The 24,349-nt window shown below is 37.9% G+C and overlaps 2 long non-coding RNA genes across 2 annotated transcripts in view; one reads left to right on the top strand and one right to left on the bottom strand.

Moving 5' to 3' along the window:
* Positions 1 to 9,461, top strand: part of LOC118156528 — a 19,371-nt gene extending 9,910 nt beyond the window's left edge. The window contains exons 2-3 of the long non-coding RNA XR_004746303.1: positions 3,389 to 3,447; positions 9,354 to 9,461. This is a non-coding gene — a long non-coding RNA (uncharacterized LOC118156528). The remainder of the gene's footprint in view (positions 1 to 3,388; positions 3,448 to 9,353) is intronic.
* Positions 8,208 to 24,349, bottom strand: LOC118156527. Its single transcript, XR_004746302.1, has 4 exons — positions 24,128 to 24,349; positions 21,151 to 21,154; positions 15,152 to 15,160; positions 8,208 to 8,218 (listed from the first exon to the last, which is right to left on the bottom strand). It is a non-coding gene; the product is annotated as an uncharacterized LOC118156527 (long non-coding RNA).

Raw genomic sequence — 24,349 nt, 5'->3', positions numbered from 1 at the left:
AAAAAAAAATAACTTAAAATGAACTGTAAGCATATCTAGTTTTTCACTGAAATTTAACATCCTCATAATCTGACATAATATAATTCATCCAGGCAGTAGCCTACAAAACTTTTTGGCTTGCCCACTGTTAGCTGTTAACATACAAAATTATCTCTTCCCAACACAGAAATATTTTAAATCTTCTGGCAAGTCATAATTTGCATGAAGAGTTAATATCTTGTTTTAGATCAAATATTAAAGTTACAAAAAATGTAAGCTTTTACATTCAAGCCCTACTTCGGGCTTGTAAAAAAGTAAATATTTATTTTCCTTTTGATCACTACACATTGCAGTTGGTAAAACAAAAAGTTCAATGTATAGGAGACAGAGACCTTGGAGGATGGCAAATGTATTTTAAGAGGTGTTCATAATGAGCCATTTAGAGGTTTTTCCACTTTGCTCTTTCACTGTCACATTTTGATTTAGATTGAAACACTTCTGCAGTAAATTCTAATTGATTTCTCTATATAATTTTAAGTCATTTATTTGCAATATTCATACTATTGTTATAAAGTTACAGCAGTACCTTAATCCATAGCTATGAATAATAAAAATGCACACTTTTTTAAACTTCTATATTACTTACCAGTGGTTTGGAACACCTTTCATTTGTGTGCCTAGAACATGAGCTCTGGAAAGTAACCTTTTGTATTCAAGGATAGTAATGCAAATTAAATTCACCTCTGGGCAAAGAGATGGCACAGAATCTATGGGTAATATGAGAATGCATTGTGCATATTAAATATGCCCATGTGCTAACTCTTAGAGACAAATTTCATCCTCAACAAATGATACTTGCACAAACTGCACAATGACACACTAATGACTCCTTATGTGTGTTATTATTTATCACTATCTTATTAAGAGGGTACACAAAAATATTCATGTAGGGCATAGTTTACCATATGTCATTTCTTACTCTGTTATTAAGCACAGGAACAACTGGATATGATGGCAGTGAGAAATGTTAAGTTCTCACATATAGTGGAAATGTGGTAGTTTTAACTTCCAAAAATCAAACTACTGGATTGCTTTGGGTCACTGCCACATAGTATCAAGAAATGCATTGCAGTATAAATGAAGTTATTCACGTAAAGCATATTGTAGATTCAGAATGACTATTATAACCCAGAAAAAAAAAAAAAAAAAAAAAGTTTTGAATTTCATCCACTTTCCTTGAGCTCTGTTTTTCATAGCTACCATAAAATGGTGTTAACCACTTCAGGAATATAGAATCATAGAATCAGTCATAGAATCCTAGAATTGCAGAGACATAAAATGGTTTTAGTTGGAAGGGACTTTTAAAAACATCTAGTTCCAATCCCTCTGCCATTGACCAGGATGCCTTCCACTAGACCAGGTTGCTCAAAACCCCATCCAACCTGGCCAACCTATTCCACTGCCTTACAACGCTCTCAGTAAAGAACTTTTTCAAAATACCTAGTCTAAATCTCCCCTCTTTTAGTTTAAAGCCATTGCCCCTCGTCCTATCATTTTCTGCCCAAGTAAAAAGTTGCTCTCCGCCTCCCTCAACCTGATGGCCAGACTTCTTTGGATGCAGCTCAGGATGTGATTAGCTTCCTGGGCTGCAAGAACACATTGCTGACTCATCTGCAGTTTTTCATCCAACAACACTCCCAAGTCCTTCTCTGCAGGGCTGCTCTCATGCCCCAGACTGACTTCATTTTTGGGATTTCCCCAGCCCAGGTGCAGGACCTTGCACTTGGCTTTGCTGGACTTCATGAGTTTCCCACAGACCCACATCTCAAGCCTGTCCAGGTCCCTCTGGGTGGCATCCCTTCCCTCCTGCATGTCAATCACATCACTAAGCTTGGGTTGACTACCTTCTTGCTGAGGGTGCACTCAATCCCACTGCCCACATCAATAACAAATACACTAATAGTACTGGTCCCAGTACTAACCCCTGAGTGAAGGTTAGTGGTGAAGAATGAAGGACTGTGCTCATCACTGGTATCCATCTGGACATTAAACCATTGACTGCAAATCTTTGAATACAAGTATCCAGCCAATTCCTTACCCACTGAGTGCTCCAAATGTCAAATCCACGTCTCTCCATTTTAGTGCTTTGCACAAGTTGGGGTAGATGACACCAATTGCTCTGCTCCTATCTACCAGTTCTGTAGCCCCATTGTAGAAGGCTACCAAGTTAGTCAGGCATGATTTGCCCTCAGTGGAGCCATGTTGCTTATCACAAGCAATGTCTCTGTTTTCTATTTGCCTTATGTGGATGCCTTCCAGGATGATCAGCTCAAAGATCTTGCCAGGCAGAGAGGTGAGACTGAGTGGCCTGTAGTTTTCTGGGTTTCCTTTTTTCCCTTTTTAAAAATGTATTTTATGTTTTCACTTTTCCAGTCTCTGGAAGCTTCAATGGACTGCCACGACTTTTCAAAGACTATGTATACTGGCTTAGCAACTTTATCCACCATTTCCCTCAGGACCCTCAGATGCATTTCATCGGACCCCGTAGACTTGTGCACATTCAGGTTCCTTAGGTGGTCTTCAACCTAATCTTCTCCTGTAGTGTGCATTACCTCATTCTCCCAGTCCCTTCTGATTCTGAGAAATGGGTACATTGCTGGTGAAGACTGAGGCAAAAAAAAAACTTGTTTAGTATCTCAGCCTTCTCCATGTTGGTTGTAGCCAGGTCTTCTGTTTTGCTCATTGGGGAGGGGCAGGGGTACAGTTTCTTTTATCATCCTTTGATGTCCTGTGTACTTGAAGAAACCCTTCTGATTATTTTTTACATCTTTAGACAAGTTTAGCTGCATCTGTGCTTTGGATTTCCTGATCCCCTCCTTTCACTTCTGGGCCATACCCCTATAATGTTCCCAGAATGTTTATCCCTGCCTTCTCTGCCTATCCATTTTGGTTTTGTATTTTAGTTTGGCTAAGAGTTCTTGACTTTGCCAAGGTAGTGTCTTCCCTCCCCTGCCCAATTCTTGCACATTGGACTGAGAGCTCTTGTGCCCTAAGGAAAATGTCTTTAAATATCTCCCAGATCTAATTATCTCCTTTATCTCTGATTGCTCTGCCCTAGAAATGAGCCACATTGATCCAACGGTTTGTTTAGAACTTCTTTCCTAGTAACCAATAACCAATAACACACACCTTCAGTGTAGTTGTATCTGCATGGATCTCACTCCAAAGGAAAACACATTCCAGTTTTCCTGTAGATTAGGAAACTAGTTGTGTGAAATAGGGCCTATTGAGAATTCTGATTACATTTAGAATGCTCAGAGTAACTCAAACCTTCTAAAAAGCATATTGTTTTATTTTCTTTATAATACACTATAAAATGTAAACATTCTGAGACTGATTTTTTTCCCAGTGTTTCAGCAGAACAGCAAGCAATGGGGCTTCTATCTTACCATGGTTTCTTACTAACAGGTAACATGTCAGAAGTTTTACTTATTTTTCATAATCTGTTACAAAGAAATATTCTTAGTAGATGTATGAAAATTAGTATTATAGTATGTGGTACTAGTAATGCATTTCAGAAGTGTTTTAATTTGTGTAAGAAGTTACTTATTTGATATTTTATCTCTCTTTTAATAAAGCCAAGATTTAGTATAGTTTTAACAAGGATTTTGGTACTTCAATAATTAAACTGAACTCTGTCTAATCTCCTGATTTCTGCGTGAGACTTACTCATATCACAAGCCCATCTCTATGATGCCAATTACATTCATAAAATTAAAATGCCTGTTACTCCAACTGAACACAGCTGCCAAATAATAAAATTAAGAGTAGCATTGTGCATCTGTCAGCCTATTTTGACTTATGTACAGTTGTGCATATTTTGTCTTTAAGGATAATTTTATACTGTTAAATTGATTTTTTGGCTACTTTTTCTGTTTGGATTGCCCAGCTCTTGTTCAGTTCCATGTTGTTTTCCTCTGAGACTAATGACTTGGTTATTAGGAATAGAGTGAAGAGCACAAAAAAAAAAAAAAAAAAAAAAAAAAAAAACACAAAAAAAACACCACAAACACCACCTGTATAGGGTACGTGGAGTGTTGTGTTAGTATGGGAATTGCCATCAAGGTGCAGTGTTGGTATATTTTCATGACTGAGGTACTCCGAGTAAGAAAGAAATTAAGTACTCCATGTAGGAAAGAATTTAACTTTTTAATGGAGTTCATTGATATTATAAGCAAATCTTCAAAGTGGCTAAAGAAGTAAAACCCTAATGTCATTTTTGTGACACCCAAGAAAACCCAAGGAACCCAAGGAAATATAATAAAAGCTTTAGCAATTTAAAAGCAATTTAAAAGCCGTTTTAGCAATTTAAAAGCTTTCCCTCACCCTTGTTGGCTTGAGAAGTCTGCCAAACACTCTTACGCAGTCAAAAGCTGTAGTTTGCTAACATACATTGTACAGGCTGCCATAACCACTCCAAAGTCACTTTAGCTTTATAACCTTGCATAACCTTACATAGCTTTATAACCTTACATAAGATTAACAGTTAGTTAGGTGACATGAAAAAGCCTGTATGCGCTTTTAACATACTCTTTTTTTTTGCCATCTGCCATTTTTAGGTATTTCTGGATAAAATGAGGATTCTGTTTCATTGTTGACCACAGCAATAATCTGAGTTTAAAAAAAATCTTAGAGGGAAATAAGATGAGGCTTATGACGTATCATCTGAAGAAGGATGTTTTGAGGAATAGCTAGGACAGAGCTTTCATGAAACAGGTTTAAAGTTTGTTTTCATCTTTTGCTTAGAGACATATTTAGACCAGGATAACAGAGGGGTCCAGAAGTACAGATAAGAATTTTCATCAGATTATAGTTGCAATGGGGATGAAGGAGCTAATGGACACCAACACAACAGAACTTCTTTCTGACTCATTCACACAATTTTTACTATTTTTTTTTTTTTTTCCTCCTATAATCCTTAAAATGAACTCTGTCCTCCACCAGGTACCAATGAACATTTATTTTACTATAGTTTGCATTTTCATCATATCTCAGAGACCCTAAACTCAGTACCACTTGGAGGTCTAGTTCAGTAAGGACTGAAATAATTAATAATAATATCAATAGCAATGTCAATAGCAATGACAATAACAATAAATCAGAGTAAGAGCATAAATTCTGACATCAAGGTTTCTTTAGTCTGAATGACTTTTTCAACCTATTTAGATATCTGTACCTTATTTGCTTTTCCCTCTTCTGACCTTAAACACCAAGAAACCAAAACCAATCCTGAAGCCTATTCCATCAACATTTACCTGCCAAGTCCCAGTATCACTTTTAGCAGAATCTGGCAGTAGAATTTGACATGTGCTAGCTTGAGCTGCTTCTAGGTCTCAAATGTATGTGTTATGCACCAAAAGCGACAGAATCACAGAATGGCTGAGATTGGAAGGGACCTCTGATGATCATCTACTCCAACCCTGCTGCCAAGCAGGATCACCTAGAGCACATTGCACAGGATGGCTTCCGGGTGGGTTTTGAATATCTCCAGAGGAGACCACAACCTCTCTGGGCAACCTGTTCTAGTGCTCTGCCACCCTCACAGTAAAGAAGAGCCCCGTCATCTTGGGCCAAAACATCCTGTGCTTCAGTTTGTGCCCATTGACACTTGTCCTGTAATTGGGCATGACTGAAAAGAGACCAGCTCCATCCTCTTGACACCCTCCCCTCAGATATTTATACACTTCGAGAAGGTCTCCCCTCAGTCTTCTCTCTTCCAGGCTAAACAATACCAGCTCTCTCAGGCTGTCCTCATATGACAGGTGCTGCAATCCTCTGATCAACTTTGTAACCCTCCTCTGGACTCGCTCCTGTAGCTCCATGTCCCTCTTGTACTGGTGAGCCCAGAACTGGGCACAAGACTCCAGGTGTGGCCTCACCAGGGCTGAGGGCAAGGATCACCTCCCTTGGCCTCGTGGCAACACAACAAATCTTGTATCACTGACTTCATTTACTTTTTTCCTGGGTCCTTGGTGCTTTTGTTTGTTTGTTTGCTTTTTTAATGTCAAATTAACAAGTACATGGGGACAATGGATAGATATTTCTATTAAAAATGGATCATTAACACAAATGATCAATGTCAGAAACATTTTCCATCTGAGATGTCTTAAGAGTTTTTATTCCAAGTTAGTATATCTTTTTTGGATAATCAAAAATAATTAAAATAAAAAAAAAAGTTAAAGTTTATAATTCTGAAAAAAAATATATCTTTAAATAAGTATTAAAAACATCCACCAATGGAAATAAAAGATTTAAACTATGTTGAAGGGAATTAAATTTTAAAACGTTTCTAAAGCACGACTCGACTTTAAATCTCCATGAAAGGTGTTTTTTTTTTCAGAATTATAAACTTTAACTTTTTTTTTTGAGTTAAATCCAGCTCATCATGAATGGTGTTGCCCAGGGGTCGGTGTTGGTATCCATGCCTTTTAACATCTTTCTTGGTGATTTGGGTGAGGGAATGTAGTGCACCCTCAGTAAGCTTGCAGATGACACCAAGCTAGGGGGAAGTGCTGATATGCTGGAGGGTAGGAAGGCCCTGCAGAGGGGCCTTGACATGTTGGGTCAATAGGCAGAGGCCAATAGGATGAAATTCAACAAGGCCAAGTGGTGGGTCCTGCACTGTGACCACAACAACCCCATGCAACACTACAGGCTTGGGAATGAGTGGCTGGAAAGAGGTGCAAAGGAAAAGGATCTAGGGGTGCTGGTTGATACTCACCTGAACATGAGCCAGCAGTGTGCCCAGAAGGCCAGTGTCATCCTGGCCTGTATTAGAAATAGTGTAGCTAGCAGGAGGAGGGAGGTGATTTTCCCCCTGAACTCAGCTCTGGTGAGGTCACACCTCAAGTGCTGTGTGCAGCTTTGGGCCCCTCACTGCAGGAAGGACATCGAGGCCCTGGAGCGTGTCCAGAGAAGGGCTACGTAGCTGGTGCAGGGCCTGGAACACAAGTCCTGTGAGGAGCAGCTGAGGAAACTGAGGTTGTTTAGTCTGGAGAAGAGGAGGCTCAGGGGAGACCTTATTGCTCTCTACAGCTATCTAAAAGGAAGGTGTGGGGAGATGGAGGTTTTGTAATGAAAGATCAAATTCCAGCCATTTTTATTTACCTTAATTGCTAATGGCCACATGCTTGGTAATGGAGACAGGAGACAAGGCTACTCAGATCTTTCTTCTGTTTAGCAGAGTGTGTGTGATTTTTCATACATGTTACTGTGGAAATAATAATAATAATAATAAAGTAGAAATCTGGTTATTAAATATTATTCTTCTAGTACATTGCAGGTATCATCTGCAGGAGAGTCTGAATTTATGTCTGACAACAGTACAAGACCTAGAGATATATATTGTCCATGCAGTTAATCTTGAATATATTTCAGATAAAATGTTCAAGTTCACTGTGTACTCTTTCTTACCTGCAGTGATGTGGAAAACTGAGGATTTTTTATTGCTTATATATACATTAATTAAGAACTTGAATCTCTTATAAAAGTGTATCAAAATATTCAGAAATCTCATAAGGTTGTTATGATTCTATATTCCTTCTTGACTGTCAGTATTTCCTAATCACATTGTCCTCACTAAAAAGGAAAAGCATGAAGACAGTCCATTGAGTTTGTCCATTAACTTCGAGCATATTTTTCAAACCTTGTACCCTTTTTTTCAAATATGAAATTCTCTTATCGTGCTAATTGCAGTCTGAGAGTATTTAGGTATCCTTTATATGTTCAGTAAAGGTATGTGAAGATTTCAAATTGGGTGCTTTAAGGTAGATGCTTAATTTTTCACCATTACAGCATTGAGAAACACAGAACCAAAGCTCATTTGCAGGTCTCAGTTGTGCTCCACAGTAAAGCCTGCTTGTGACAAGTTCCACATTTTGCATAGTTTTCTTTCTAGCACAAAATATACAAATGAGACTTGAAGCTTCCTGAGATAGAGACATGATTTATACCTTCTCAGAAAGCAAAAACTGCGATGAGATTTCACTTAAAGATTCCCACCAAAAAAAGGTGAAAAACCACCCTGCCCAGGCTGAAACACGATGACTATCTCACCATGTAATGACAATCATGAAACCAGTTCTTACTCTGCAAGCAGTTTTACAGTATCTGCAGTAGAGGGGAGAACAATGCTTGCTAGAATAGGGATGGGCCTCAACAACTGTCTCATATATTTAAGCTGAACACCATTTGGGGGATAGGAAGGGAGAAAACATGGAATATTAAAGGAATATTGTAAAAAAAGCAATAAGTGCAAAACCACAGTATTGCACGGTTAGCAGTTCTTTACTGAATGGGATGCAGCTGCAAGGATCATTAATCCTCTCTAATTCTTTGCCAGTCTTGGTGTTACAGAAGCAGTGGGAGTAATGCTACTGGAAGCTGAATGTGGATATTAATTTTCCTTTTGTAATTTCCTGTTTCATTTGTATTCAGTAGACTACAGTTGCATACAAAAGAGGAAATGAGACTTCAACAAGATATAAAACAAACAATGATATATATATTTATAAAAGAGATAAAATAGCTCATAAACATGAAGAACTGCCCGAACGTCACTCAATTTTTTAATCTCTATTAGAAATGTCTCAGATTTACATCATTTCACAACAAAAATCTTTCTTTCCTTTATGTATGTCCTTTCTGGTTCCCCAAATGCCAGAAAGCCATCAATAGATTCTTTTCTCCTTTTTACTCTCCCTGGGCACTCCCAGGGAGAGTATCCTTATCCTCCAATAAGCACAATGACATGTATAACACATACTCCAAGTCTTCCTTTTCAGGTAATCTACAGTTTCCTCTAGGACTCAACAGGCATATTTTATTTTTGCTACAATTTAAAAAGCTACTCTGGATACCTTAAATGGGACTGAGTAGTTCTGTAATCTTTCTTTTAATCCTTTGACTTTGGTGACTACAAATCATCAGGATCGGATGCTGAATTACTTTAAATTCAACTTTTTAACTTCAACTTTAAATTCAGCTAGGACTTAAGTCTGGCATGAATACATCAATGACACCTTATTGTCCACTCTGACAGCAGTCTGGTCCAAAATCTGCAGTTCCCAGACAAACTACTCACCATGAGTTTAGTAAGGGATGCTCCTATGCAAAACTGTAGACCTCATAGATGTAGCCAAGACTAAGATGACTTTGGAAGATTCAGAACTTTATGTCAATATAAAAAAAACAAACAACAACAACAACAACAAAAACCTGGACAAGTCTGAATGTTTTTGCAGATTTTCAAAATATTTGTCCTTGCTACTTCCTCTTTTTTTCACCTGAATTCAGAACTTATTTTATTTGATTAGGTGAGCAGTGTAGGAGAAACATACGGTGTCCTTAGAGGCAGGTTATTCATGCCTCTTATTCAGACAGCTGGCTAACTTCCTTCAGTATGCCTCATCTCACAAACCCAGATAAGTAGGAAACCTAACCTGATTCTAAAAGCAGAGATTACAGATGGCACATTTGTTTGTAAGAGTCTTTCTCAAATGTTTTTGCTATGTGTTTTCTATTAAATATCTCTAGTATACTTTATACAAATAACCATTATTGCTGGTATTTCACATGACATGCTTATGCATATCAGCTATTCTCACTTAGTAAGAAGAACCTACATGGGATTAATTTTAGGGTTATTTAAAACTAAAGCCTTAATTTTGTCATATCTGGCCTTCAGACCAGGGCTTTCAGCAGGAAAATTTCTGTCGAATGAACAGGACGATACTGGGAATATTGACTTGACTTTGGGAATGTAGGCTTGTGTAAATGGAATCAATTAATAAAATTCAGTACAAAGCTGAAATACATGAAGAGTTACACATCACTCTCCAAAAGTTCTATCATATTTTAAATATGCTTTTGCATGTGAAACAAACCCAAGACCATAGGTCAACAAGGCATCCATTTAATTAGACATTGCCTGTGTGGGCAGAATATATTGCAATGGCTTTGACAAGTAGGCCTTTCTCAGATTCATGTAATAGAGGTATGATAAATAATAAAGATAACTAAGAATTAAATAAGTTTTTACTTTAAATCAACCTGAAGAATGAATTGAAGAGGCAGTTATTTGATCACATTTCTTCTCATGCTTAGCACTTGAAAGAATATATTATTTATATCATGGATCCAAGATCTTGTCTTGGCATCAACTCCTTAGCTTTTCCTTGAGTCACAATGGTTTCCACCATATGGAAGAATTTCTTCTCATACATCTTTGACTAATAATAGGAAGAAGATTCTTGCTTTAATTTCACCCTAAATTAAAAAATCTGCTATCTATACTTTGTAACAACTGTGTGCATGGTTTCAATAACTATATTGACACCATTCCACCAAAACAGATGTTATCAAATTTTCAGATGAAAAGGTGATATTTTTGACCAAGATGTGAAATACAAATACTTAGTATAAAATACAAAAGGGCAAAGTTTAATTTATTCTCAAACTTCAATTGAAACATAAACCAGTTAATTTTATTTGAAATCCCAAAGGCTTCAAAGAACATTTTCAATTAAGTTTTCTTGCATTATTTTGCAGGCTCAAGAGATCTGAACACTTAAGTGTTTTGCCTGCCCTGAGTTTTGAGTTTTGTCTTCCATTGTTCCCTAAAATGCAGCTGTTCATTTCACTGTTACAAAAAGCAGGTAAGTATGCCTAGGTTAATGAGTTTGCTCAAGAAATATCAAAATGAATGATATTATGTTAGAAAACTAAGGGGAACAGGAAAAAAAAAAAAAAAAATCTTCTCCAGGTAAGACCACCTCCAATTATGAGCACTTATATATGTTTTTTAGGTCCTCATCTGTGTGAAAAAAAAAGAAAAAGAAAAAGAAATAATAAAAAAAAGCTGGATTACCTGGATTTAATTATTCATTAGTGTCAACGGAATAAATAGACTAATTGTTTAATTGTTGGACAATGCAGTGAAGCGTTAGAAGGTTGAATGCAAAATTACACAAAGAAATTTTCATTTGCAAGTGTAAAGTACTTTAATTTGAACAGCTTTAGTAACAGGCAAATTTTCAGAAGTTTACATATTGTTTATTTTCTGTAACTGTAAAGAAGTATTCATCTTCATGCAAACTATTTTGGAAATTGTGGTATGAACTTTTTCTTTCTTTTATCCACTTACGAATATCAGCCCACTCCAGCAGCTATTACACCTTGCCCTCTTCCTCCCAATGTTCTCAGAAGTAGCTCAGCAGGATCATGCATTTTCATAAATGTTCTTCTCTCTTTCATTTTAACAAAAGAAAAGTGGAAATATAGAAACTCTATAATTATTTTGTGCCAACTGTAGCAAAGCTGAAAAAAAAAATAAAATCTTTGTAATCTAAAGCACTTTCTTCCAAGTGTGAAAACTGTTAATAGTGACTCCCTGTAGCTAACAGCAGTTTAAGCGCTGGAGCAGAATATTAAACAGTGGTTTCTCTTTGTAGAATGTGAAACTCTTTCTTCAGTCCACAAAGCTAGTACTACTCTACCTGTCACCAGCTGTCTCCTATACACAGTGTCTGAAACAGTAAGCAAATACAGAGGTGTCAAAATGGACTTGCAGTTACAAATGATGAATTATTTTTCTCTTAATGAAGAAAAGAACAATAAAATCTCTTACAAAACCCCAAGTGGGGGAACAAGTAGAGTAAACCCTCAATTACCCTACTTTGTACATGAGCTCTGTTTTTTGCATATCACCCACTTCAGTGAAATAACTTTCAGTGCCATCATCCATAGTCCTGTGAAGGAGTCTGTGGCAGGGCAGGGAAAAGTTTTGACTTCTTATGGATCCTGGCATTTTACAAGTTGTTCTAAGAAAACAAGCTCTTACTGCCTTCTGGACAGGTGATAAACAAACTAACATAAATACAACTTTTTGGTTATTTTTTCCTCTCTCTCTCTATTTTTTTTCTTATCAGTTACCTCTTCACTATTCTGTGTTGAAACAAAGATGGTATGCTAAAAGCATCAGGTAAGTTAATGTTGGTTTAAAAGACCTCTTGCCTCTGTGCTATGCAGAATAGAAAAAACAGGTTTAGAAAATTTCTGGAGCACCTTTAACTAATTTTCCCATTAGATCATGCTGTGAGTAACTGACAGACCAAAGTAGTGTCCAGCTTTCTCCAAGATACGATGAAAATTGTTAGATTTGTTTCCCTATCTTAAATCCCAGATGAAGACTAGTTAAGCCAGACTTAAGAATCTGTCCTCATATGTTAGGGAACTTTACACTCTGGGTTCTGAAATGCCTTTGAAGTACTTTGTGAGTATATTTAATCGAAGGCAAGACAGCGTTTACAAAGATGAAGAGTGGTACTACTACTTTTGCTGCTGATCATGAAAGTTTGATACGATGGCCACACGATGGCCACAATGAAAGGCTATAGTGCTCCTTTAGAGTTTCCTTTGGTTTTGCTTCATGCATGCATCTAATTCCCAAACTTGAAAGTTTGATTAAGAAAAACCTTTTGCTATGAAAGTCATCTACATTTACCATAACAGGAAATAATTATTGATATATTAATTTCTTCTGTGAATTCAGCAAGAAAAATGAGGACTAAGACAAAGAACTGCAGAGTTGTCATTTTCTGTCAACCATAAAGAAACATTGTAGATAACTAGTTGTAACAGAGAACCAGGTCAGTAAATCATTTCATTTTTGTTATTAAGTTTAAAGGTGTAGTTAACTGCTTTACTAAGACAATCAAAAAAATCATAATGAATAATATATTCATCTAATTGTAGTTCATGTGTTGCTCATGAAATATTTGAAAACAGATCCTGAAATTCAGCAATGCTTTTTTTTATGTGAATAATTGGTAAGATATACTTAGCATAATTTCTTGTGTCATGTTTTAGGATGAAAACCTCAGAATTCTCTGCGTTTGGTTACAGTGCAGAGTAAGACTTGAGTAAGATACTGAATGTTCTCTAACAGTCTAAAATATTTTTTCCATTGGTGAAGTTTTTGATGGCATTTTCATGATTTGGTTGCTTTCTTCCACCCAGCAGTAGAAACAAGTTTCCTTCAGAAAAAACTGACTTAGCTCCAAGGACTATTATTACAAAGGAATCTGAAAGACTGGGAAGTCATTTAAGAAGTAATAAAAACTTTTCCATTATCATTACAGTGAATTATATAAAAAGCATAGCCTGTTGTTATTAGGAGGCTGGATATTACCCATAGAGACAGGTAAGCTTAGCTATGTCAACTGAACAATATCAGAAGTGAAGGATGTACAAACAGTGCTAAAGAAGACAGTCAGACAATGCATTACAGCACTGATTGCTGTGATTATCCACAGAATTTCATTGTTAGTCCCCTCACTGGCTGTCTTTTGAACCACTCCAATAGGGTACTACCAATATAGATCTGTTCCAAAAGTGGAGAGCCCAAAAGCAGCATCAACACTAGCTTCTGCATAACTACTTGATTTTTGCAACACTGGTCTGTATTTGTCACTCTTGCATTCAGTGGCATAGAAATAACCAGACAGAGAGCTGCCCAAAGGTAGAGGTCAGGAGATATTCTTTTTCACCTAACCTCTGTGTTTACCCTACTGTACATGCTTGCTCCTACACCTTTTTTAAACACTTTTAGATCTACAGATGACAAGAGCTATGTAAATGCTAAATGTTGATTAATTACTGTTATTACAAGCATCACAAGGTTGGCATGCTGGGCCTGTTCAGTGTGAGGGCCCTAAATACAATCAATGAAAGATCAGTGGGAAATGGCATTGGTTCCTGCAGAGTGCTGTACTACTATACAGAAAATGCTTTATTTTTCCCCTCTTTAAAAAATAATTGCTCTTTGTTATTGTTTAACATCGTGTCTTTGAAGTAGCTGCAAAGAAGGAAAAAATAGTGGTTCTTTTTGGATCGGGTTGTAAATATCCATTAGAAAGTACCTAATGTGAAATCGTGACTACAGAGGGAAGTAGAAAAGCCCCAAGGGTACCATATTCCCTTCTTAGAGAGCTTGATCTTCCTACTTGCAAATTAACATAATTAGAGTTACACATCCCTATATTGTAAGGAGACTAGCATCCCAGCTACAAAATACTACAGTGCAAATGCAGTTACTGACACTGCTGTACCTTCATGGTACATGGCAGTACCTTCCCATGTGTTGAACCAGAACTGAATTCCTTATAGCAGGCAATAAAAAAGGACAAGAAAGTTTAAGATATAACTTTGTATTTTACCAAGTTGCAGTTCTGACATCAACTGGAAAGAGGTGCAAAATAGAAAAGAGAAGTCATAATCAAAGAAGTTACACATACTATATATTTATACATACAAAACAGTCATAAATACAAATAATAGTTCATTGCATAATCTTTCAATAAAACAGAATTGTCCTGAATATTATCTATAATGACTGTTTCCTTACTGTATCTGATTGCAGTTCTTTTTTATATATAGGTTTATATAAAGGTTTTATATAAAGGTTTTATATAAAGGTTTCTGTTCTTTTCTATATATCATCTTGATGAAGAACTGTTTTGCTTTAGATAGTATCTAGACTATGGCTGTCAGAGCAATAGCTGAAGGTGAGAACTTGCAGAAATTAACATTGCTACCAGTTCTGGACCAAATCAACATATCCCAAAATGTAATGATCTGTTGATGCAGAGCTCTCAGAACTAAATAGTATCTTGGTCAAGATGATGAGGACAGAAAAAAATAAATGAGTCATAAAGGCCAGTTTTGTGTTTGAAAAGGCTAAATTGAGAAAAGGAGATATTTAGGATCCTCAAAATTGCTACCAAGAAAGCTGTTAAGGCTGGTTGCATATGCTAAAAGTGCAGTCAAATAAAACAGAGCGCACACACTAATGATAATAAATAAATAAATAAATAATAATAATAAAAAAGTGTTTCCTCAGAACAAATACGAGGGGGAGAGGGGGAAGTAGCAGATTGGTTGAGGCACCAAGAAGCAATTTTTAGGCCAGTAAAAATCTTCACTAAAATTCTTTATTTTGCAGTTGCTGAAACTGGAGTTTTCATTCCAGTCCTATGGACTAACTTTGTGTGTTATCCCAGATTTATCTGAACTGCAATTTGTATTGTCCACCAAGAATCACACACATCCCTACACTTCCATACTGAAACTGTCTGCCTTTAAAGTGTGATGGCTGTGTAGGAATTCAGTTTGAGAATACTATAGGCAGGAGGATTAGGCAGGACAGAGTTTTGGTTTCTCTTGAGTAAACACAAAGCTAATACAAAGCCAATAAAAGTAACAGTCTCTCTAACAGCCTAATGAAGATTCTTTATGCATAAGGTTAATGAGAAAATGAACAGTTGTTTTGCTTTAAAGAGCAGCTGTATGAATTGCACATAAGGTGGCTCTTGTCTTCTGTGCTATAACAGATACTGACTTTTAAAACACAACTCAGATGTTTCATTTTATCTCCCTTTTTTCTTTCATAAGCAAATACAACTTCTAACAAATGTGACAGCCAATTTTTCATTTGGTGTCTCTCATTCTTCCTTCTAGTCTTTGTTTGCCATTGGACATTTTCTACTGCACTGTGCTGCCAGTTTCATTCTTCCTTACAGCATGGTTTATTCTGCCTAAGCACAGTCTGTTCTGGCTAGATTTTTATCATCAGTTTATTATCATTACAGGCTGCTGCTTTGATTACAGAACTGCTTTCTCTTTGCCATGTGGCTTCTCCAAACATTGTTTCTAGATATTATTTCATGTCAGAAATAAACATTTACTTCATTTGCCCACCATTTTCTTGTGTTATAAAGGGATATTTCCGTGTGATGGATTATTTATTCAGTGCTTCACTGTTCCTGTTTCTGTTGTGTCTGCCACTTGTTAAACCTGTGAAACTGTCTTGATATTCTTGTACAGATAATTGATGTTTAATGTGCCACGCTGATGTGTAGTGCTGAAACATAGTTTAAGCTTAAGCTGTGGCATCTTACAATTGTCATAAAAAATAAAAGAATTAATATTTATGTTACCAAAAAAATAAAAATCTGAACAGTGTATTCAGAAACTTAATTTGACCTAGTATGTTTTCTAGGGAATGGCCTGAGGCTGCAGAGTTATGATCTGAAAATTTAATTTGAAGACATCGCTAAAGGTATGTTTAATCTCTGTCTAACTGTAAAGCTCTCTCATGTACAAATTGCTTTGATTTTATTACACAGATCATGACAACAGCTGAGGTCAGCAGAGGTAGTAACTCGATGTCTATGGCAAGAGAGTGTGATCTAATTCCTTCCCCAAGGAACAGTGGAAATACAGTCTGGAGGCCAATCATCTTGATTGGTGTGGGCACTTTTCCAAGCACAAGAAGAATTTTGAAATACTAGGGGCTAGATGCAAGGAGGCAGGTGATTAAAAGATAAATGGACTTTGTGTGACCTTCAGGCTATTCTTCTGTGGAGGCCTTGTGATCAAATGTTGCTCTGGACATGTTGAATTAACTTCATCCTGAATTATAGGATACCGAACCCCAAGTAAGAAGATGAAATGTATTATACAGACTCTTCCTTTCCCTTTGCTCATATTCTCTCTCTTTTTAACACATTTTGTTTGGATGAAATCACTTAATATAAATACAATAGGCCCTCTAAAGAAGAGTTCTCTCTCTTGTTTGGAAGTAGAATTAAGGCAAAGAGTACACACTTCGCTTGAAACCATACTAATTGCTTCTACCAGAAGGCAGAGTTACTGAGACAAGGGGACTACCAAAAACAAACCTTCAAACAGATATCTCAATAAGGAGGCACCACAGAACTCAAAGGTGAACTGTGAGGTGAGGAGGAACTATGAGGCCAAAAAGTTATTATATAAAAACTGAACACCACTGCCACTACTTGCTACATTTGAAAAGAAAATAATGTGAACCACTATCTCCTTTTAAAGGCCTCTCTCTCTATTGGAACATCTGTAGCTAGCAGATCTGAAAAGGATGGAGGCATTCAAGCTCCTGAAGGAGATGGAAGGCTAGGCAAATATTAGTAAGTGAGCACTAAATTAGTCTGCAATTTCAGTCATATGCAGCCTTGTGCTGCTGAGGGAAGTTTGGCAAGTGTGGGCATGGAAGTGATGAGAAGGGCTGAGAACATGGAGATTCCCATTACTAGACTTGTGAATATGGCTGAGAAACTCTTGGTCTGAACCCAAAGCCTAAGCAGGAAGCTAGAGAAGCTTCACACAGGTATCTGTGAGAGAAACAAGTCCCTAAGAAATGGCATCATCTGAGAAGCAGTCCTTGTTGGAGACAGATTCTAGCTGCTACCAACCAGCATGCTACCAGCACGGCCAGCTGGTTTGGAAACTGGGTAGCTCAGTTGGCTTGGTTAGGGGCAGAGTATGTGTTATGGTCATGGTAGTTTAGCATATATTTGGTCATTAATGTAGCTGTACAGATTCTGCAAAAGAGTTGGCTTCAACTTAGCCAGCCTGCGTGCAGGTGTAATAGAAGTTTCTCTGCCTGCGCTTGTCCATTACAAGATCAATTTCTAAAGAGTTACATATAGCAAGTGGAAGACAAAGCAGTCTGAAAGTGGGGCAGGAAAGCAATGAACATGATAGTAAATGTAAACAGAATGCAAAACAGGAGAAATAATCATAGCTCTCCTGCTCATTAGTTTTCTTTGTCTTTTGCAAGAAATTACCTTTAACATTTTTATAAAATGATTTGCATAAAAATTCTAAATGGTTGGAGTATTTCCATTTGGTCAATTCTGTGAAAATATAGCTTGGTTCATTATTAAGTTACTTGGCAAGAATGTGTTTTCAGAACTTTGGAAGACAACTATTTTCCTTCAGAGTAAGAAGTCTTTGAGAATGGCAATATGATTCATTTTTTTAAGTAATATGAAAATACTGATTCTTGCACCTCTTGAAACAAGAAAGTAGGACAGAGATGTTTCTTGGGCCCAGAATACATGTGATCCTCAGACAAGGTCTAATCCACTACTTAAAGTGCTATCAGATTCTGAATATGTACTACTGTTAAAAAAAAAAAAAAAAAAAAAAAAAAAAAAAAAAGAGTTTTGTACAATTAAATCTGTGCTATTATTGCAAAGTGGTAGGAAACCAGCTGGAAAGCAGCTGGGATTGATCACTGATCATTTGATAAAAGTTCTTCTATTATTCACTTTATTTCTGCTGCCCTTCTCTAGCTTAACATTTTGACATACACCCAGCAGATTTGTGCCATTTTACCACATCACTCGTTAGTCTTAGACTTGATTTCCACATGTCACATCAGCATCTAGTAATTACTCATTGTTATTTATATGGTAAGGAGTTGCATTACTTTCTAACACCCACATACTTGGAATAAATACCTCTGAGTACAATTTAGACTATGCAGTTAAGGGCAACCCACATTTTCATTTGGGAGGCTAAGAATCTGGGACTTCAGAAGTCATTTTCTTGATCCCCTACCTTCTTTACAACAGTCTTTAGCTTTCCCATCCCCAGACTTAGACCTCTCTCATCAGGCCCTCTTTCCTGAAGAAATCTCTTAGAAATGATACAGCTGCAGAAATCATTAGAGTCAACCTTCTCATTTAAAGCTAATAGCTATAAAGATATCTTCTAAATTTGTTTGATGTTTTTACCATATACACCATGATAGATATTTTAACCACATGAGCTGGATTTATGAAGCAGCAATAGCAGCCTGTGTTAAATTATCCTCTGTTTCCAGTGTAATGGGAAGAGCCCATAAACTCACAAACTCACAAAAATAGTGAAATAGTAGAATAGTGGATATCCTCACTTGTTACTTCTCTGTTGCCAGCTATTACATTTGTCTGATCTGCTTCTAGCCAGAAGACAAGAAATCCCTTCACAGACATTGGAAGCCCTTCCTGTATTTTTTCCTGCAGTTTTTCATTTTTGTTTCACATTTGAGAGGAAATGTAGCATTCTGCTGCTATCTGATAAACTGAATATGTATAGATCTTCCTTTCATTATAATCAATTACAAAGATTTTTCCTATCTTCTGGGCAAACTGTCATGTTCAGAATTGTTGTATTAAAATAGGTGGCTAAGATATTCATTGCAAGCACTGAAGAGCCAATGGTCTTCTGTTTATTAGGACTAAGACAAACTATATCACTGGCAGCTGCAGTTCTCATTTTTTGTTACCTGAACCTTGCAGTTGGGATTTGTTAACTTAAAAAAAAAAAAATACTGTTTTGTGCCATCCACTGAAAAGCAATGAGAAAATCAGCTCTGGTTCAACCTGGGACCTAAACATCTGCTTGGTACTAAACATTCAGTTTACACCGACTACAATGAAGGTGTTCATGTGTTTAAAGTTAAAAACCTTTCAAATGCTTTTCTGAGTGAGACACATCTTTTAAACTGATCTGACTCAAATACCATCAATATAGCAACAGCTCTGGAGATCTTTATGGTTAAGCTTTATTGAAGAAAAAGACCTAACTGTACCAGCCTGTTCCTTGTCCTTATTTTCAGTTCAATAAACTTAGCATACCACTTAGCACAGGACTTCCCCAGACTTCTGATGCCATTATGGTGTTTTGTTTAGTTAGAACCACCTTCTGAATTTACAAAGTTCAGGTGTTGCCCACATGTCTTTCTATAAACTGCTGCAAAGGATTAAGTGATTTTGATGTGCTTGTAATCTCTCTGTAACTGAAAAAGTTACCTTCATTGCTGCCAAAACCAGGTAAGCAATTAGGCTTTAACCTTCAAGGTTGTCATGCTGTTGCAGGGCATCCTACAGCTGCAGAATCCAGCAGCTTTCACAGGGACTTCAGGCAGAATAATTCATGCATGCCATATGCTATCTTTGCTCAGAAATAGAATTTTTGGCACTGGGTACATTGTTTTCTTTCTTTAATGTCAGCTTCCCCCACTCCACACACACATAAATCCCAGGATGTCTGAAGGCAACCCCTGCCTCAGTGACATTTAAAGAGGACAAGACAGAAGAAATTAATGGAAGATTGCAACAGTTTAAATATGTATGTGCTTATTCCAGGCCTGTGATAATTACATATGCTTCCTGAGCTGAATAGAATTCTCAGACTTTCACTCATCCGTTGACTGATGCTGGGAATGACTCTGAAGTCTGGACTACTCCAGAGATTAGGGTTTGTTATTTGATATCCAAATTAAAAAACAAAATTGGTGAAACTTTGACCTGGAAGTGGCTAAGGAGAGGATTATTCTGAGTGCTGTAACTACTGGTCTGCTCTAGACTGATTAAAAGCTACTCTTGGTTTAGTGTAAAAAGTAAAGCAAAGTAAAGCAGTAGAACAGAAAGGCATGGGATTTTTTCTAGTGCAACAGTGAGTGGTCCAGGACTAATTGTCACATTGCACTATGGAATGCAGGAGTGGATATAGGTGTAAGAAACACTGTGGTTCTCCATGGTGAGTGCTAATGATAATCAGGTGGAGAAGAGGAAAGCATGGAAGACAGACATTCAGCCATGGCTTCCCATTTAAGATCCAATTCCCTGTGGCACTCAAAGCCACTAATAACAGGAATTGTTTAGTTACTAGATATATATTTTTTTAATTTGGAAAGTTACTCAGACCATAACCATGTAGTTATGCAACAGCCCTAAAATGACTACTGTAAAAATAGCACTTATCAGTATTTATTAATTTCTTCATAACTAAATAGACAATTGTTTGGTTTTAGACCTACAATTGGTCTAGAATTAGTCTTTAGACTACAGCAACTCTTATAATCTGCATGCAGTGATCATAATATAATCTCACAAAAATCCAGTTCTGCATAAATTGATGCGCTGTACTGCTCAGTGACCTGCATAATTCATTTACTGCCAGTTGCTTCCTCTGGAATATGTTAGGGCTGTCTGGAAACTGGAGACATGAGCTCCAGAAACACTTGGACATCTGTTTTATGGAACCATTAAATCATAGAATGGCTCGTGTTGGGAGGCACATTAAAGATCATCTAGATTCTCCCCCCTGCCATGTGAAGAAACACCTCCCACCAGACCAGGTTGCCCAAAGAACCATACAACCTGGCCTTGAACAGTTATGGGAATGGGGCATCCACAGCTTCGGGACATCCACAGCTTCTCTGGTCAACCTGTGCCAGTGCCTCACCACCCTCTGAGTGAAGAATTTATTCCCGTCTGATCTAAACCTACCCTCTTCTAGTTTAAAACTATTACCCCTTGTCCTATTGCTACACTCCGTGATAAAGGATCTCTCTCCCCAAAAAAGTCTTCCCCCATTGCCTCCATTTACTTACAAGGGGCAGGGATCAGCTCTCACCTATCACATGGGTGTGTGTTATCACAAGACTCTGCTTACCAGAGGCTTCTATGAAATTACACCAGCATGAAATGCATACAAAAGGAGATTCAGGTTGACATTTCACAATGCAGAGACATTGATCTAAGAAACAGTCCATCTGTCTATCTACCCCACTCCAAAGCTGAGACATTCCTCCATCCTGCTCTTCTCACTGCATGTTTGTTCCTGTGGTCCAGCCTGTACCAGTCTCAGCAAACAAACTGGGAAGTGCTTGTTGTGCTGAGCTCCCTGGCTCACTGAGGGGCCTGACGTGTACCAGAGCCCACAAGACAGGAAGACCGCACAGCTGGTGGGAAGGAGGGAGGAAGGAAGGGAGGGAGAGAGGGAGTCAGCGGGGAAGAGGAAGCCAGGCGTCCCTCTCTGGTGGCAGCAAGCTGTTGGGCTGGCTCAGGTCCATGTGAAACCTCATCCTCAAAACCTTGCACTGTGTTTATTTGAAACAGTAGGGTCCCAAAGTGGGAACAGTACACAGTGTGCATCAAAAGAGCCCTCACAGTTAGTTATTCACCCTCTGAAGAGCTTCTGATACTCATGGTAATGCATCACAGGATTGTGCTCATAGGTTACCATCCTTGTGTAGCACACAGTGGACAATGGACCATGGCCCTCCCAACTTCCTGAGAAAGAGACAGGCTTGGTCTCATCTTAGGCCCATTTTTCTCCTGTCCTTCTGTCCTGTTTGAAGTCAGAGTACATTTATCTGTAAAGAGAACAGCCAGTTCTTCCCATCAGGGCCCAGCCTTTGCTCTGTGCACCACGGTGTCACTTTCACTTGATGTCTCCCTCTTCATGACCTAGGACCACATGCAAGTCCATGTCAGAGGCCACTGCTCCTTTCCCAGCGAGGCCACAGTAGGGCAATTCTCCAGCTTCCCACAGCCCTGCTCTGCCTGTCCATAGGCCCACAATATTGGGCTCACCAGCAGACCCATGTCCCAGCTGGTGGGGATGGTACAAATGAGCTTAATTGTGCTATTTCCTTTAGCAAATATCAGTTACTTTATTTCCTCTCTGCATTAGTCTGACTTTGGTTATCTACCAGATGAAAACCCCCACCACATCACAACTAAGGCATACTCAGGGCAGGCAGCAGGGTCAGTGGAAGTGGTTGTGGGCTGCATGGGGCATGGATCTGTCTAGCTGCCCAAAGTCTGCCCTCACGCTGTGCTCTCACCCACCACAGCACACTGAAGAGCATCACTGCCTACTCCCCAAGGTCTGATCAAAGAACAAATTACTGTGGGGGTGATGGCATCCCCAGCCTGTTGTGACGGTTTTGTGCTGTCCACTGCTAAGGCTGGAAATGTTACAAGACTGATCTGTGCCTTAATGAAGTTTGACTACAACATTGCAGACAATGAGACCAGGTGTTAGCTGTGGTCATAGAATGTGTTTATTGGTGTCAGATTAGTAAATATTTTAAGTACCTGCACCATTTTCACCTGAAATGTTGCCAGCTTTTTCCTTAAACCCCTTTCACTAAAAAACCAATCACACACAAAATCATCTATAAGGGGAAAAAATAAATTCTTCTTTTCATTGCAAATAAAACTCAGAAGATTATTATTATGTGTAATTATGAAAATTAAGCCGTACGCAGTACATGTAAAATAACAAAATAAGGAATATTTGTTGCCATACAAAGGAAAACCCAGTACGACAACAAGCTGCCCTTCCAATGAGAGTGTCTGATGCACATTTTACTTTTTTCTCTTTTCCCCCCCATTACCTTGGCTTAGGGTGTATTTTCTCAGGGAACCATATACAGAACGGACAGTTTGGTTTTGCATAGAAAAGTGGCTTAAAATTGTCATATACCATATGATTAACATACTTGAGAACAAAATAAAAACAAAAACCCACACAGAAGTTAATTATGAAATAGTCTACCAGTACAAACAATATATTGAAAGTAGAAAAGCAGTTCTGCCAGAGAATTAGTCACAGTTAAAATCTGAAATGGAAGGAAAGAATGAAACATCATAAAGTTGCTAAAATTCAAGTACTTTTCACTGCAACATAAAGCCCCCTGTATGTTCTCCTTCCCACAAAGTCACAGCAAGCAAAGTAACAGAATTTCTGCCAATTTCAACCCATTATTTTCTCCTTGTTTCCAAGGCAGCTTTTCATACCAAGTGTAATAGCCCCTCTGACTGATCTTACTTTCTAAATGTTTCCTAGCATCTTGAAGCCACAGTCAAGGGAAGGACAATGTGCAACAATCTGGGGTAACATTAGGGAGTAAACTTTCTTTTTATGTAGCCAGTAGAGACAGATTATGGGTAAGTCTGACTTCCTTTACTTAGTGCAGCATACATCTTGCAGACAGATTTCTGAGCGTGTTAATCATGATTTCTGACAAAACAGTTTTCAGTTATGTTACACAATGCTAGAAGTTAAAAATTTCCCAATAACCTTCTTAGAATTCATCAGCTCATTACAAAAAATAGAAGATGGCTTTAGAAAATTATATATACAATCAAATTTTTGTTTACATAAATAATTAGATTGGGTGAACTCTTAGTTTTCTACACTCCCAGGAAAGATCTATGTTCATTTCTTACATCCAGCCTCATTGCCCGTGAAACGTTGACCTACACATTAAAAAAATCACTGTATTTTTATATCCACAATACAGTGCTTTCTATATTTACCAAAATACACAGTCCTTTGCTATATAATCAATATTCTGATTTGTTTCAGAATTGATTGCTTTAGACAGGGCAAGCTGGTCAGAATCTGGCTCCACCTCTTCAAAAATCACAGAATGGGCAATGTTGGAAGGGACTTCTGAAGATCATCTAGTCCAACCCCCCTGCCAAGCAGGATCCCCTAGAGCATGTTGCACGGGATGGCATCCAGGTGGGTTTTGAATATCTCCAGAGAAGGAGAATCCACTACCTCTCTGGGCAGCCTGTTCTAGAGTTCCGTCACCCTCACAGTACTGAAGATCCCCCCTCATAGTGAGTCGGAACCTCCTGTGCTT

This window comes from Oxyura jamaicensis, chromosome Z (genome assembly GCF_011077185.1).
Source record: "Oxyura jamaicensis isolate SHBP4307 breed ruddy duck chromosome Z, BPBGC_Ojam_1.0, whole genome shotgun sequence".
Lineage (NCBI taxonomy): Eukaryota > Metazoa > Chordata > Aves > Anseriformes > Anatidae > Oxyura > Oxyura jamaicensis.
This window is presented reverse-complemented; position numbering and strand designations above follow the sequence as displayed.